The 18,015-nt window shown below is 40.2% G+C and overlaps 1 protein-coding gene across 6 annotated transcripts in view; it reads right to left on the reverse strand.

Annotated features, from left to right (window-relative positions):
* The window catches only part of PLGRKT (plasminogen receptor with a C-terminal lysine), a 281,104-nt gene that overhangs the window by 63,268 nt on the left and 199,821 nt on the right, over positions 1-18,015 (reverse strand). The window lies entirely within an intron of this gene.

The raw sequence follows: 18,015 nt of genomic DNA on the forward strand, positions 1-18,015 counted from the left end.
GATCTGGTGAGGACATAAAAAATGGTAACTCTTATACTTCAAGGTGGGAATGTAAAAAACTACAGCCATGGTGGAAAACTCTGGTGGTTCCTCAGTAAGTTAAGTATAAAATTACCGCATGACTCAGCAACTCCATTACTATATACCCAAAAGAATGGAAAATAATTGTTCAAACAAAAACTGGTACAAAAATGTTCACAGCAGCACTATACACAATAGCCAAAAGGTAGGAACAACCCAAACATCCACCAACAGATGACTAGGTAAACAAAATATGGTACATCCACACAACAGAATGATATTCAGCCTTAAAAAGGAATGAGATTACAATACGGATGAATCTTAGAAAGATGAAAAACATGTTACAACACAAATAAATCTTAGAAAGATTACGTGGAGGAAGCCAGATACAAACAACTACGTATTATATGATTTCACTTACAAAAAATGCCCATAATAGGCAAACCCATTGAGGCAGAAAGCAGATTAGTGGTTGCAAAGGGCTGAGGAGGGAGACGAGAAATTAGAAGTGACAAGTTAACAATTATAGGGTTTCCTTTTGGAGTAATGAAATGTTACAGAATTAAATAGTGGTGACAGTTGCACAACACTGTAAATGTATTAAATGTCAATGAATTGTAGTAGACTTTAAAATGGTGAAGTTTATGTGATGTGTATTTTTTCACAAGTGAAAAAAAAAGTGAACTTCAGAAGAATGGCTTCAGGTGAGGAACATGGGATACTAAGGCAGGTAGTGAGGACAGGAGATATGGGCAGAAAGGAGTCCCAGAAGGACAAGCTGAAGACAGTGTGGATCCAAGCACAGGAGTTAGGTCATGCATGTACCCACACTCCCTCAGTGAACGGTTGGTCATGCTGCTGCTTCATGCAAGACACTTCCTGGTTAAGTCCCCTCATACTTCCAGGCTCTGAGCCAACCCCCACTCACTACCTGGTCTTTTACCTACAGAGATTTTGCTGCTTTCTTCTCTTTCACACACCCTACATTCTGTTGGTTCCTTGTCACCACGAGCCTCTCTACAAAGCACACACTGCACTTTCTTGCTTTCCTCAGAAATAGAACCCTTCCTATTTCGAGATGTGGGTACAGTCTTCTCAAAAAACAAGCAAGCAAAGGAAAAAACAGATGGGAGGCCACAAGTATAACAGATATTGAAAGTTACAGGATTTAAGCAATTTTTAAATGTGCTCATAATAGTTATTTGCTGCTTTGATTTTTATGTATTTGAAAAAGCATTTATTGAGCACACACTGTGTTTTAAGTTGCAAAAACCATCAGGTCACATCACTACTCCTCTCAAAGCTCTTTTATGGCATCCCACGTCACTCACAATACATTTCAAAACAGTTGTTGTGGGTATAAGTCTTGATAAGGCTTGAGCAACTTCTGACCTCATCTCTCTCCACTCTCCCCCATCCTTTCAGAGTTATGGCCATACCAGCCTCTTTGCTGTTCTTCCAACTCACCATGAGTTCTACCAGCTCAGCGTCTCTGTATTCACCTTCAAACTCTTTCCCCGGCTATCTGCATGGTTCACTTTGTCGTTTCCCTCAAGGCTCTGCTCAAAGGTTACCTTCTGAGGCTTTCCCTAACTACTCTACCAAAAGTGGAGTTTTCTACTCCCTATGCAGACTCCCATCATTACCCCTTACCCCGCTTCTCCCCACTCACAGAACTCATCACTACAAACACGCCGTGGATATTAGTTTGTTGCTTGTATTCCCACCAGAGTGTAAGTTCCACAGGGGAAGGATTTTGTTCACTGTTATGTCTCACCACCTAAATATTGCCCAGTACAGAGCAGGGACTCCTCCATAAATATTTGGTGAATGAATAAAGGCACATCTAGTAAGAAAACTTCTGCTTTAATTACTGACTTTGCTGAGTGTTTACATGGGGTAGATGCTGTGTACTAAATTCTATGTGGGACATCTCATTTAATCCTGAGTAACTCTAGAAAGTATCATTATTATATTATTATATAATATATTATTATATAATATATGATATAATATATTATTATATAATGTAATATATGATATAATATATTATATCATATATTATTATATAGCTTAATAATTATTAAGCTATATATTCACGTGTGGGAAATGAAACACAGACAGGCTAAGCCACATGCTCACAACCAAGAATTAAGTGGGTCTTATCCTAGGGATGTGGGAGTCAACTTGAAAGAGCTTCCATTAGCCAAAGATGGGATAACTTGAGCAAAAAGAATAATGACTGCAACTGATTAAAGAGCTTATAGTCACAATATACAAATAAACAAAAATTATTTGGTCACCTTTGGAGACTTCTAGGGTATCAATTCACTATTCTAAAATTGCTAAATAAAATAACAGAGTCGAGCATTTATTTTGTTTCCTGTACAAACTATATTTCAGGATAGCCAAGTAGTTAGTAAGAGAAAGTTCTTAATAAATTTCCAGACAACAAATGTCAAAGGAATAAGAGAATTTTTTTAATTGCCATTTTTCTCCAAGTCCTAATGAAGTCACACATGTAGGCAATTATCATGAGTGGATGGTAAAGCCAGTAGATCACGTGTTGATGGGGAACTTTATAATGGGTAGATCAGGTTGATATGACTGACGGTAAGAAAACCAGACCTCATGAGCCTTATGATGTGATGTATTAGGAAGTACACAGTGCCACCTAGAAATCATTCTTGCTAAAAGAACCTAACCTGAGTCTCATCAAAACTGTAAATTTACCAGTTCATAGGAAAAATGAAGCATAGAAGAATATGTTCAAAAATGCCACGAGGAAACAATCAGCCAAATACAGACCGAGGGACATTCCACAGAACAGATGAGCTGGTTTCTTCAACAAATAAACAGTACCACAAGTAGAAAGGAAGAGATATTCTCACAAACTGAGAAAGACTTAGGAGTCACAATAATCAAGTATAGTATGAAAACTTTGCTTGGATCCTCATTTCAAACACAACTGTAAAAGGCACTTGCGAAGCAACTGAAATTAAGTTGTATATGATAGGAAGAAAATACTGCTAATTTAGTTACATATGGTTATATCCATATCTGTTAGAGAATCATATGGAAATATTTACAGGTAAATTTAAATTTGCCTTAAAGTATATTCCAACAAAAAGGGGGAAAAAGGCAAAGGAAAATGGAATAGAAGAAATAGGATTACCAAAATGTTGGTTTTAAAGTTTCCTTTAAAGTTTTCCTCTCCTCTACATGCACTTTAGCAAGTTAGGTTTGCTGGTGGATCTTAGTATTTCTTTCTAAATTGACAAGATTATATCTTCAGTTAATTTTTTTTCAAAACACCTGGCTATTTTCTGAATATTTGCACGTTTAAAATTTTCTTATCAGCATGCATGTATAATTTACCTAAATATAAAGTTTTGGGGTTTTTCTCTCAAAATCCTGAAGCTTTGCTCCATAGTCTTCAGGCACTTAGAAGAAGACATTTGAAGTCAGACCAATTTTGGTTCACAAAACACTCCAGAATTCTCCATTCTTAACACAGTATTGAAATTGTTTGTTGTCACTACCACACCATTACCCTGTTCAAGAGCCTGAGGGCCTTGAAGGAGGGAATTGTGCTGTTTAACAAAGTATTTCTAGCTCCTAATTCAACTGGCACATGACAGACATGCCATAAAATGTATTAAATGCATAATGAATATTGTAATGTCAAAGGAAAACCTCCCAGTATGTGTCTGTAAGTATGTTTCTTTTTATAATTGTATTTGGAACATACTGTATCTTTTATCTGCATGGTAAGATTTCACAGAAAACTAAGGGAGTATATACATTCTTCCTTTATTTTCTCATTACGTACACTCAGACCTTTACAGACTTGTTTCTTCCCTCATATTCTACTGACATGGTTCCTCCCAGACACTGACCTTTTTTAAAGGCCTTTGACTTCTCTGCAGCATTTTATACCATTGAGAAAACCTTCTTTCTTCTTGAAACACTCTATGAACAGATTGCCAGGTACCCCAGGTACCTCCACTACAGCTCATTAAGAATTCAGAGGGTAAATTTTTAAATTTTTATTTACTTATATGAGACAGGGTCTCGCTCTGTCAACCAAGTTGTAGTGCAGTAGCATAATCACAGTTCACTGAAACCTTCACCCCTGAGGCTCAAGCAATCCTCCTACCTCACACTCTTGAGTAACTGGAGCTAGAGGCACACAACACTGTGCCCGGCTAATTTATATATATTAATGTGCAATATACACACACACTATATATATACATATATATACACACACACATATATACATGTATATACACATATATACATATATATACACACATATATACATATATACACACATATATACATATATACACACATATATATACATATACACACACACACACACACACATATATATATATATATATATATATATATATTTTTTTTTTTTTTTTTTTTTTTGTAGAGACAGGGTTTTGTCATGTTGCCCAGGCTGGTCTTGATTTCCTTGGCTTAAGCAATCCTCCTTCCAAGTAGCATGAGCCATCATGCCTGACTAATCTTTCTTGTTTGTTTTTGTTTTTTGTAGAGATGGGGTTTCCCTGTTTTGACCAGGGCTATAGGCATGAGCTACTCTTCCCAGCCTCTACATATTAAATAACTATTTTTTGGTTTATAGCTATGCCTCATTTTTTCAAAGTCTGGATCTCATGTATTTTTTTTAAATCTTTAGTTTGTTGAACACAATAAACAATAAATAAACATCTGTTTGCTGCCCAACTAATCTTTATATTGACCATAACTGCTTCGTCTACATAACACTGTAGCATAGCATGGACCTATAGAATGTGTTCTTTCCTCATTCTCAAAATGCTTTTCCAGCCACTAAGGTGATATAAAATTAGTCTAGGTGTGCCACCTAGTGGCATTTTAAGGAACTATTCATTTTTACACGAATGATGGTTTATCATTCATCTACCATCCTAACACAGGCTAGAAAGAAATTGGAATTCATTGATAATCTGAAAATATCATTATAACTAGTAGCATGAATCTTCACCATCACAATTTGAACCAAGGTCGTTAGTTAAAAAAAGAAAACCTTTTGATTTGAGGCCTTTTATACATTTGATTAATCAGACTCCAGCAGTTAATTTAATTTCATATCCTGATTGGCTTACTATTAATTGAAAACTTGCTTGCTTTCTATCTGCAATGTAGATTATATTAAATCACAATCACCAGTTATAATTATGTAGCATCACAGAAAAAGAAAGGAAAAAATGGTTCTCACTCCAGGCCATGCATTGCAGTCCCCTGGAGAGATTAAAATAACAACTCTGTGAAGGTCTGAGGTGGCACCCAAACATTCAAAAGCCCTTAGATGAATCCAATGTTCAGCCAGGATTGAGAGCCTGACCAGTGGTATAAGAGATAGGGTTGAATCGAGAGTGGCCTTTTTCCCCCCAAAGAAAAAAACATTAACAAGGAATTATTGAGCTGTGATTTATCTTGTTTTAATCAAAAAATATAGAAGGAACTCCAGTAAGATAAGATTTTAGTAGGCTTTAATAAATGTCTTGCTTTAATTCTTCTATTTATCCTTTTCATAGAGGTGCCATTAAATAGAAAAATAGCTAAAAGACTAAATCACAGGCTAAAGACTATAGACATGGTATTTCTTTTTTTTTTTTTTGGATTTTAGGTTTTGGGGTACATGAGCAGAGCATGCAAGACAGTTGCGTAGGAACACACATGGCAGTGTGCTTTTCTTTCCTTCTCCCCTTCACCCATATTTGGCATTTCTCCCCAGGCTATCCCTCCCCACCTCCCCCTCCCACTGGCCCTCCCCTTTTCCCCCCAATAGACCCCAGTGTTTAGTACTCCCCTTTCTGTGTCCATGTGTTCTCATTTTTCATCACCCACCTATGAGTGAGAATATGCGGTGTTTCATTTTCTGTTCTTGTGTCAGTTTGCTGAGGATGACATTCTCCAGATTCATCCATGTCCCTACAAACGACACAAACTCATCATTTCTGATTGCTGCATAATATTCCATGGTGTATATGTGCCACATTTTCCCAATCCAGTCTATTATCAATGGGCATTTGGGTTGATTCCAGGTCTTTGCTATTGTAAACAGTGCTGCAATGAACATTCGTGTACATGTGTCCTTATAGTAGAACGATTTATAGTCTTTTGGATATATACCCAGTAATGGGATTGCTGGGTCAAATGGAATTCCTATTTCTAAGGCCTTGAGGAATCGCCACACTGTCTTCCACAATGGTTGAACTAATCTACACTCCCACCAACAGTGCAAAAATGTTCCTTTTTCTCTACATCCTCTCCAGCATCTGTTGTCTCCAGATTTTTTAATGATCGCCATTCTAACTGGCGTGAGATGGTATCTCAATGTGGTTTTGATTTGCATCTCTCTGATGACCAGTGACGATGAGCATTCTTTCATATGATTGTTGGCCTCATATATGTCTTCTTTCGTAAAGTGTCTGTTCATATCCTTTGCCCACTTTTGAATGGGCTTGTTTGTTTTTTTCCTGTAAATCCGTTTGCGTTCTTTGTAAATTCTGGATATCAGCCCTTTGTCAGATGGGTAAACTGCAAAAATTTTTTCCCATTCTGTTGGTTGCCGATCCACTCTAGTGACTGTTTCTTTTGCCATGCAGAAGCTGTGGAGTTTCATTAGGTCCCATTTGTCTATTTTGGCTTTTGTTGCCAATGCTTTTGGTGTTTTGTTCATAAAGTCCTTGCCTACTCCTATGTCCTGGATAGTTTTGCCTAGATTTCCTTCTAGGGTTTTTATGGTGCCAGGTCTTATGTTTAAGTCTTTAATCCATCTGGAGTTAATTTTAGTGTAAGGTGTCAGGAAGGGGTCCAGTTTCTGCTTTCTGCACATGGCTAGCCAGTTTTCCCAACACCATTTGTTAAACAGGGAATCCTTTCCCCCTTGCTTGTTTTTGTCAGGTTTATCAAAGATTGTATAGTTGTAGATATGGTGTGTTGCCTCCGGTGCCTCTGTTTTGTTCCATTGGTCTATATCTCTGTTTTGGTACCAGTACCATGCTGTTTTGATTACTGTAGCCTTGTAGTATAGTTTGAAATCTGGTAGTGTGATGCCCCCTGCTGTGTTCTTTTTGCTTAGAATTGACTTGGCTATGCGGGCTCTCTTTTGGTTCCATATGAAATTCATGGTGGTTTTTTCCAGTTCTGTGAAGAAAGTCAATGGTAGCTTGATGGGGATAGCGTTGATTCTGTAAATTACTTTGGGCAGTATAGCCATTTTCACGATATTAATTCTTCCTAACCATTAACATGGAATGTTTCTCCATCTGTTTGTGTCCTCTCTGATTTCGTTGAGCAGTGGTTTGTAGTTCTCCTTGAAGAGGTCCCTTACGTTCCTTGTGAGTTGTATTCCAAGGTATTTTATTCTTTCTGTAGCAATTGTGAATGGCAGTTCGTTCTTGATTTGGCTTTCTTTAAGTCTGTTATTGGTGTAGACGAATGCTTGTGATTTTTGCACATTGATTTTATATCCTGAGACTTTGATGAAGTTGCTTATCAGTTTCAGGAGTTTTTGGGCTGAGGTGATGATGGGGTCTTCTAGGTATACTATCATGTCGTCTGCAAATAGAGACAATTTGGCTTCCTCCTTTCCTATTTGAATACCCTTTATTTCTTTTTCTTGCCTGATTGCTCTGGCTAGAACTTCCAGAACTATATTGAATAGGAGTGGTGAAAGAGGGCATCCTTGTCTAGTGCCAGATTTCAAAGGGAATGCTTCCAGTTTTTGCCCATTCAGTATGATATTGGCTGTTGGTTTGTCATAAATAGCTTTTATTACTTTGAGATATGTTCCATCGATACCGAGTTTATTGAGGGTTTTTAGCATAAAGGGCTGTTGAATTTTGTCAAATGCCTTCTCTGCGTCAATTGAGATAATCATGTGGTTTTTGTTTTTGGTTCTGTTTATGTGGTGAATTACGTTTATAGACTTGCGTATTTGAACCAGCCTTGCATCCCCGGGATGAATCCTACTTGATCATGGTGAATAAGTTTTTTGATTTGCTGTTGCATTCGGCTTGCCAATATTTTATTGAAGATTTTTACATCTATGTTCATCATGGATATTGGCCTGAAGTTTTCTTTTCTTGTTGGGTCTCTGCCGGGTTTTGGTATCAGGATGATGTTGGTCTCGTAAAATGATTTGGGAAGTATTCCCTCTTTTTGGATTGTTTGAAATAGTTTTAGAAGGAATGGTACCAGCTCCTCTTTGTGTGTCTGGTAGAATTTGGCTGTGAACCCATCTGGACCTGGGCTTTTTTTGTGTGGTAGGCTCTTAATTGCTGCCTCGAATTCTGACCTTGTTATTGGTTTATTCATAGTTTCAGCTTCCTCCTGGTTTAGGCTTGGGAGGACACAGGAGTCCGGGAATTTATCCATTTCTTCCAGGTTTACTAGTTTATGTGCATAAAGTTGTTTGTAATATTCTCTGATGATGGTTTGAATTTCTGTGGAATCTGTGGTGATTTCCCCTTTATCATTTTTTATTGCATCTATTTGGTTGTTCTCTCTTTTATTTTTAATCAATCTGGCTAGTGGTCTGTCTATTTTGTTGATCTTTTCAAAAAACCAGCTCTTGGATTTATTGATTTTTTGAAGGGTTTTTCGTGTCTCAATCTCCTTCAGCTCAGCTCTGATCTTAGTAATTTCTTGTCTTCTGCTGGGTTTTGAGTTTTTTTGATCTTGCTCCTCTAGCTCTTTCAATTTTGACGATAGGGTGTCAATTTTGGATCTCTCCATTCTCCTCATATGGGCACTTATTGCTATATACTTTCCTCTAGAGACTGCTTTAAATGTGTCCCAGAGGTTCTGGCATGTTGTGTCTTCGTTCTCATTGGTTTCAAAGAACTTCTTTATTTCTGACTTCATTTCATTGTTTACCCAGTCAACGTTCAAGAGCCAGTTGTTCAGTTTCCATGAAGCTGTGCGGTTCTGGGTTGGTTTCTGTATTCTGAGTTCTAACTTGATTGCACTATGGTCTGAGAGGCTGTTTGTTATGATTTCAGTTGTTTTGCATTTGTTGAGCAGTGCTTTACTTCCAATTATGTGGTCAATTTTTGAGTAGGTGTGATGTGGTGCTGAGAAGAATGTATATTCTGTGGATTTGGGGTGGAGAGTTCTGTAAATGTCTATCAGGTTTGCTTGCTCCAGGTCTGAGTTTAAGCCCTGGATATCCTTGTTGATTTTCTGTCTGGTTGATCTGTCTAATATTGACAGTGGAGTGTTAAAGTCTCCCACTATTATTGTGTGGGAGTCTAAGTCTCTTTGTAAGTCATTAAGAACTTGCCTTATGTATCTACATGCTCCTGCATTGGGTCCATATATGTTTAGGATCGTTAGCTCTTCTTGTTTTATCTATCCTTTTACCATTATGTAATGGCCTTCTTTGTCTCTTTTGATCTTTGTTGCTTTAAAGTCTATTTTATCAGAGATGAGAATTGCAACTCCTGCTTTTTTTTGCTCTCCATTTGCTTGGTAAATCTTCCTCCATCCCTTTATTTTGAGCCTTTGTGTATCCTTGCATGTGAGATGGGTTTCCTGGATACAGCACACTGATGGGTTTTGGATTTTTATCCAATTTGCCAGTCTGTGTCTTTTGATTGGTGCATTTAGTCCATTTACATTTAGGGTTAATATTGTTATGTGTGAATTTGATACTGCCATTTTGATGCTAAGTGGCTGTTTTGCCTGTTAGTTGTTGTAGATTCTTCATTATGTTGATGCTCTAACTTTTAGTGTGATTTTGGAATGGCTGGTACTGGTTGTTCCTTTCTATGTGTAGTGCCTCTTTTAGGAGCTCTTGTAAAGCAGGCCTGGTGGTGACAAAATCTCTGAGTACTTGCTTATTTGCAAAGGATTTTATTTTTCCTTCACTTCTGAAGCTCAGTTTGGCTGGATATGAAATTCTGGGTTGAAAGTTCTTTTCTTTAAGAATGTTGAATATTGGCCCCCACTCTCTTCTGGCTTGTAGTGTTTCTGCTGAGAGATCTGCTGTGAGTCTGATAGGCTTCCTTTGTGGGTAACTCGACCTTTCTCTCTGGCTGCCCTTAGTATTTTCTCCTTTATTTCAACCTTGTTGAATCTGACGATTATGTGCCTTGGGGTTGCTCTTCTTGTGGAATATCTCTGTGGTGTTCTCTGTATTTCCTGCCTTTGAGTGTTGGCCTGTCTTGCTAGGTGGGGGAAATTTTCCTGGATGATGTCCTGAAGAGTATTTTCCAGCTTGGATTCATTCTCTTCGTCCCCTTCTGGTACACCTATCAAACGTAGGTTAGGTCTTTTCACATAGTCCCACATTTCTTGGAGACTTTGTTCATTCCTTTTTGCGCTTTTTTCTCTAATCTTGGTTTCTCGTTTTATTTCATTGAGTTGGTCTTCGACTTCAGATATTCTTTCTTCTGCTTGGTCAATTCGGCTATTGAAACTTGTGCATGCTTTGCGAAGTTCTCGTATTGTGTTTTTCAGCTCCTTTAATTCATTCATATTCCTCTCTAAGTTATCCATTCTTGTTATCATTTCCTCATATCTTTTTTTAAGTTCCTTAGTTTCTTTGCATTGATTTAATACATGTTCTTTTAGCTCACAAAAGTTTCTCATTATCACCTTCTGAAGTCTAATTCCATCATTTCGTCACAGTCATTCTCCGTCCAGCTTTGCTCCCTTGCTGGTGAGGAGTTTTGGTCCTTTCTAGGAGGCGAGGTATTCTGGTTTCGTGTGTTTTCCTCCTTTTTGCGCTGGTTTCTTCCCATCTTTGCGGATTTGTCCACTGGTCGTCTGTGTAGTTGCTGACTTTTTGATTGGGTCTCTGAGTGGACACCCTGAATGTTGATGATGAAGTATTTCTGTTACTTGGTTTTCCTTCTACCAGCCTAGCCCCTTCGCTGTATGACTGCTGAGGTCCACTCCAGGCCCTGCTTGTCTGGGGTGCACCTCTAGCAGCTGTGGCACAGTGAGGGATGCTACCCATTTCTTTTTCTGCTATCTTTGTGCCAGGATGATGCCTGCCAAATGTCAGTCTTTTGGATATAGAGGGGTCAGGGAGCTGCTTGAGGAGACAGTCTGTACTTTTTTGGAGCTCAATTGCTGAGCTGTGAGCTCTGTTGTTCATTCAGGGCTGTTAGGCTGCTATGTTTGATTCTGCTGCAACAGAGCTCATTAAAAAAAACCCTTTTTTTCTCAAATGCTCTGTGTTGGGGGGTTCGGGCTTTATTTTTCGATGTCCGATGAGGTGTCCTACCCAGCTAGAAGGCAGACTAACCACTGTTTGGCTGCCGAGGCTCCGCCCTGCTGTTGTGTGATTCGCCCTGTTTCTGCAGGCTCTGTTGTGGTCTCCGCCACACCCTGCAGCGGAGTCTCTTCGTTGTAGCGTGTTGCCTTGGCAATGGCAGGCTGCGTCAGCAGTGGGCGTGTATCTCAGTAGGGACGGGTTGCCTCGGCAACGGCTGGCTGCGTCAGCAGTGGGCGTGTATCTCAGTTGGGGCGGGTTGCCTCGGTAGTGGTGGACGCCCCTCCCCCACAGAGCGTCTCGGACCGTCTGCTTGGGATAGTTTGAAATTGTGGTTTTGTTCGTCCCACTGGGTATCCCAAACGATCTGTCCCTGCAATCCCCTGGGCTGGCCTACTGTCCAAGTCTCGTTCAGTCTCAAGTCCAGCCCTCTCAAGTCTCAGGTTGCCGGTTCAACAGGGCACCCGGACAAGTGTGCCCTGTGGGGATTGCTGGGTAGGGCCGGCCGCCGCCGCCCCAGCTGCCGGCTTTGCCAGGCAGACCTACTGCCTGGCGTCCCGTGTCTTTTTTATACTTGGGAGTTTCCCCGTTCTGTGGGCAACAAAGATCAGTCTGGAAATGCAGCTCCGACTCACCTGTTTGCGGATTCAACGAGAGCTCCAATCCTGGGTTGTTCTCAGAGCGCCATCTTGAGTCCTCCCGACATGGTATTTCAATCAGAATTTTTTTTTAAACTTCACCTTTGAAAACCCTACTAAGACATCATCTTCTATCCCAGTAGTCAATTCCATTCCATTTGTGGGGTCCTCTTAACCCTCGGGACTGCTGAGACACGAGGTCAGTTCCAGCCCAGTCTTAGCTATTTGGATTCACTCAATGGATAGGGAGGAGAACCCCCAGGGAGCTTCAAGAATATTGTCATAACATAATTCTTAAGTTTAGTGAGAGATTTGCTGGTGTTCATATTATGCTCCATAACTTGAATTTAATATATTCTGTGGTATATATCAAATATTTCAAAAAAAGGAAAGAACAACTCCAAACCCTAGAATGATGCTGGAAGTTTAATTCCCTCAAGTAAGACACATTTAAGGAACAGTCTGATCTTCCAAAACTGCTGTAGATGAGGATGTTGCTCTCTAGGCTACCCCAGGAAGGATCAGAACTCAAGTATCTCTAGGATTAGAAGGCTGGTTCAACCATGTTGAAATATAGTCTCCTGCTCATCCTTTCTTGAAATTAGAAATAAATAATAAAGTGCATCATGACCAACAAGAAATATCAAGTCACCTTAAGCAACAAGTGTTGGGAAAATCAATCCACCATGGGCCAAGTCTTCCTGCACAATCTTGCTGGGTAGGACAAGGTCACAGGCCCTGACTGCTTGTAGCTGGGCCATTTCCCAGAGTTATGTTTGCAGTAAGCAACCTTGAGGGATGAGCTTCTGTAACTGTGTTTTTTCTTGGATGCAGGTGATCGTTGTGGGTTCTTGGCCTCCAACCTCGTAAGAAATAAGCAGTGGGGCCACTGCAGGTGGGCCGTATGCTTCTAAAGTGAATATTGGACCCAAAAAGTATTGCAGAAAGGTGATTTTATTTAGGTACAGAAAAGGAAAGGAGAAGAAGAGAAAGTCTTCCACGAAGAGTGTGGAAGGGGATTCCAGAGGGGAAATCCGGCCAGGTGTGTGGGCATGGACATTTATCCTGGGAGGAACCCCCACCTTCTCCAAGACCCTGGCCAATGAAAGGAGTTCCTTAGAACTTCTGCTGGAGTGATTTTTTAGTTTCTTCCCGCACCCACAAAATTCAAACACAAACCGTTAAATCTCCTGGATGGAGAGAGATGGGAGTGGGGCATGGCGCCGGGAAATTTTTGCCCTTAAAGCTACACCCCTTCATGGACCCGGAAAGAGAACACATTCCCTCAGTACTATCTCCTTCCAGTCCAAGAGCAGACCTTCCCACCACGCATGATAAAAGTGATAACGAGCTCAGTGTTCCTCAGCTACGTCACAAACGCAGCGCATCCATCCCAGCATCCAACTAGGCTCTCCTTCATCTCCTCTATGGGACTTGGAGTGCATGCCCCTTCCTGTGCTACGAGTAATAAAGTCTTCTGCCAGCATCCATGAAATAATAACATGCTAATTTACTACAGCAGTCCCCCCTTATCCAGTTTCATTTTTCATAATAGTTTGAGTTACCCCTAGTCAACCTCAGTCTGAAAATGTTAAATGGAAAATTTCACAAATAAACAATTCATAATTTTTAAATTGTCTATCATTCTGAATAGCATGATAAAATCTCCCACCATTCCAGCTAGGACATGAATCATCCCCTTGTCTAGTGTAGCCAAGCTGTACACACTATCTGCCTGTTAGTTACTTAGTAGCCATCTAAGTTATCAGATCAGCTGTCACATTATCACAGTGCCTAGTGTTCAGGTAACCCTTGTTTTACTTAACCACAGCCCCACAGTGCAACAGTAGTTATGCTGGCAATTTGGATATACCAAAGAGAAGACATAAAGTGCTTCTTTTAAGTGAAAGAGTGGAAGTTCTCAATAAGAAAAAAAATCGGGGATTCTCCAGCAAGATGGCCGAATAGGAACAGCTCTGGTCTACAGCTCCCAGCAAGACCAATGCAGAAGGTGGGTGATTTCTGCATTTCCAATGGAGGTACCCAACTCACCCTATTGGGACTAGTTAGACAGTGGGTGCAGCCCACGGAGGGTAAGCTGAAGCAGGGTGGGGCATCACCTCACCTGGGAAGTGCAAGGGGTTGGGGAACTCCCTACCCTAGCCAAGGGAAGCTGTGAAGGATGAAGCCATCTGGCCCAGATATCATGCTTTTCCCATGGTCTTCACAACCCACAGACCAGGAGATTTCCTCAGGTGCCTATACCACCAGGGCCCTGGGTATCAAGCACAAAACTGGGTGGCTATTTGGGCATATACCAAGTTAGCTGCAGGAGTTTTTTGTTTTTGTTTTTGTGTTTTTGCACCACAGTAGCACCTGGAGAGCAATGAGACAGAACCATTCACTCCCCTGGAAAGGGGGCTGAAGCCAGGGAGCCAAGTGGTCTTGCTCAGTGAATCCCACCTCTACAGAGCCCAGCAAGCTAAGATATACTGGTTTGAAATACAGGCAGCACAGCAGTCTGAAGTCGACCTGGGATGCTCGAGCTGGTCGGGAGGGCGCCCACCATCACAGAGGCTTGAGTAGGCGGTTTTCCCCTTAAGACATAAACGAAGCCACCGGGAAGTTTATACTGGGTGCTGTAGCCAGACTGCCTCTCTAGATTCCTCCTCTCTGGGCAGAACATCTCTGAAAGAAGGCAGCAACCCCAGTCAGGGGCTTACAGATAACACTCCCATCTCCCTGGGACAGAGCACCTGGGGTAAGGAGTGCCTGCAGGGACTGCTTCAGCAGACTTTAACGTTCCTACCTGATGACTCTGAAGAAAGCAGGGGATCTCCCAGCACAGCATTCAAGCTTTGCCAAGGGACACACTGCCTCCTCAAGTGGGTCCCTGATCCCTGTGCCTCCTGATGGGGAGACATCTCCCAGCAGGAGTCGACAGACACCTCATACAGTACAGCTCTGGCTGGCATCTGGCAGGTGGCCCTCTGAGATGAAGCTTCCAGAGGAAGAAGCAGGGAGCAACCATTGCTGTTCTGCAGCCTTCACTGGTGATACCCAGGCAAACATGTTCTGGAGTAGACCCCCAGCAAATTCTAGCAGACCTGCAGCAGAGGGGCTTGACTGTTAGAAGGAAAACCAACAAATAGAAATCAATAGCATCAACACCAAAAAAGGACAACCGCACAAAAATTCCATCTGAAGGTTGCTAACAGCAAAGACCAACAGTAAATAAACCTAGGAAGATGAGGAAAAACCATTGCAAAAAGCCTGAAAATTAAAAAAAAAAAAAAAAACAGAATGCCTCTTCTCTTCTAAAGGACCACAATTCCTCACCAGTGAGAAAACAAAACTGGATAGAGAATCAATTTGACAAACTGACAGAAGTAGGCTTCAGAAGTTAGGTAATAACAAACTCCTCAGAGCTAAGGGAACATGTTCTAACCCAATGCAAGGAAGCTAAGAATCTTGATAAAAGGTTAGAGGAATTGCTAACTAGAATAACCAGTTTAGAGAAGAACATAAATGACCTGATGGAGCTGAAAAACACAGCATGAAAACTTCATGAAGCATACACAAGGAACAATAGCCAAATCGATCAAGGCAAAGAAAGAATATGAGAGATTAAAGATTGGCTTAATGAAATAAAGTGTGAAGACAAAATTAGAGAAAAAAGAATGAAAAAAATGAACAAGGCCTCCAAGAAATATGGGACAATGTGAAAAGACCAAACTTCTGTTGGATCGGTATACCTGAAAGTAAAGGGGAGAATGGAATCAAGTTGGAAAACACACTTCTGGATATTACCCAGGAGAACTTCCCCAACCTAGCAAGACTGGCCAACATTCAAATTCAGGAAATACAGAGAACACCACAAGACACTCCTCAAGAAGAGTAATCACAAGACATATAATCTTCAGATTCACCAAGGTTAGAATGAAGGAAAAAAATGTTAAGGGCAGTCAAAGAGAAAGACTGGGTTACCCACAAAGGGAAGCCCATCAGACTAACAGTGGATCTCTCTACAGAAACTCTACAAGCCAGAAGAGAGTGGGGGCCAATAATCAACACTCTCAAAGAAAATAATTTTCAACCCAGAATTTCATATCCAGCCAAACTAAGCTTCATAAGCAAAGGAGAAATAAAATCCTGAACAAATGACAAAAACCATGATTATCTCAATAGATGCAAAAAAGGCCTCTGACAAAATTCAACATCCCTTCATACTAAAAACACTCAATAAACTAAGTATTGAAGGAACATATCTCAAAATAATAAGAGCTATTTATGACAAACTCACAGCCAATATCATACTGAATGGGCAAAAGCTAGAAGTATTCCCTTTGAAAACTGGCACAAGACAAGGATGCCCTCCCTCACCACTCCTATTCAACATAATATTGGAAGTTCTGGCCAGGGAAATTAGGCGAGAGAAAGAAATAAAGAGTATTCAAATAGAAAGAGAGGAAGTCAAATTAACTGTCTGCAGAGGACCTGACTGTATATTTAGAAAACCTCATCATCTCAGCCCCAAAACTCCTTAAGCTAATAAGCAACTTCAGCAAAGTCTCAGTATACAAAATCAATGTGCAAAAATCACAAGCATTCTTATACACCAATAATAGTCAGAGAGCCAAATCACGAGCAAACTCCCATTTGCAACTACTACAAAGAGAATAAAATACCTAAAAATACAACTTATGAGGGATGTGAAGGACCTCTTCAAACTACAAACCACTGCTCAAGGAAATAAGAGAGGACACAAACAAATGAAAAAACATTCCATGCTCATGGACAGGAAGAATAAATACCATGAAAATGACCATACTGCCCAAAGCAACTTATAGATTCAATACTATGCCCATCAAACCACTGACTTTCTTCACAGAATTAGAAAAAACTACTTTAAATTTCATATGGAACCAAAAAAAGCCCAAATAGCCAAGACAATCCTAACCAAAAAGAACAAAGCTGGAGGCATCACACTACCTGACTTCAAACTATACTACAAGGCTACAGTAACCAAAACAGCATGGTACTGGTACCAAAACATATATACAAACCAATGGAACTGAACAGAGGCCTCAGAAATACCACCACACATCTACAATCACCTGATCTTTGACAAACGTGACAAAAACAAGCAATGGGGTAAGGATTCCCTATTTAACAAATGGTGCTGGGAAAACTGGTTAGCCATATGCAGAAAACTGAAACTAGACTCCTTCCCCTTCCTTACACTTTATACAAAAAATTAATTGAAGAAAGACTAAAGATTTAAATCTAAGACCTAAAACTGTAAAAACCTAGAAGAAAACCTAGGCAATACCATTCAGGACATAGGCATGGGCAAAGACTTCATGACTAAAACACCAAAAGCAATGGCAACAAAAGCCAAAATAGACAAATGAGATCTAATTAAGCTAAAGAACTTCTGCACAGCAAAAGAAACAATCATCAGAGTGAACAGGCAACCTACAAAATAGGAGAAAATTTTTGCTATGTATCCATCTGACAAAGGGCTAATATCCAGAATCTACAAGGAACTTACATTTACAAGAAAAAAAAAAAAAACCCCATCATATCCTCCAAAGGGTGAAGGATATGAACAGACACTTTTCAAAAGAAGACATTTATGCAACCAACAAACATGAAAAAAAGCTCATCACTGGTCAATAGAGAAATGTAAATCAAAACCACAATGAGATACCATCTCACGCTAGTTAGAATGGCAATCATTAAAAAGACAAGACATAACAGATGCTGGAGAGGATGTGGAGAAATAGGAACACTTTTACACTGTTGGTGGGAGTGTAAATTAGTTCAACCATTGTGGAAGACAGTGTGGTGATTCCTCAAGGATCTAGAACTAGAAATACCATACGATCCAGCAATCTCATTAGTGGGTATATACCCAAAGGATTATAAATCATTCTACTATAAAGACACATGCACACGTATGTTTATCGCAGCACTATTCACAATAGCAAAGACTTGGAACCAACCCGAATGCCCATCAATGATAGACTGGATAAAGAAAATGTCACACATATCCACCATGGAATA

Source organism: Callithrix jacchus, chromosome 1 (assembly GCF_049354715.1).
Source record: "Callithrix jacchus isolate 240 chromosome 1, calJac240_pri, whole genome shotgun sequence".
In the NCBI taxonomy this organism is placed as follows: domain Eukaryota; kingdom Metazoa; phylum Chordata; class Mammalia; order Primates; family Cebidae; genus Callithrix; species Callithrix jacchus.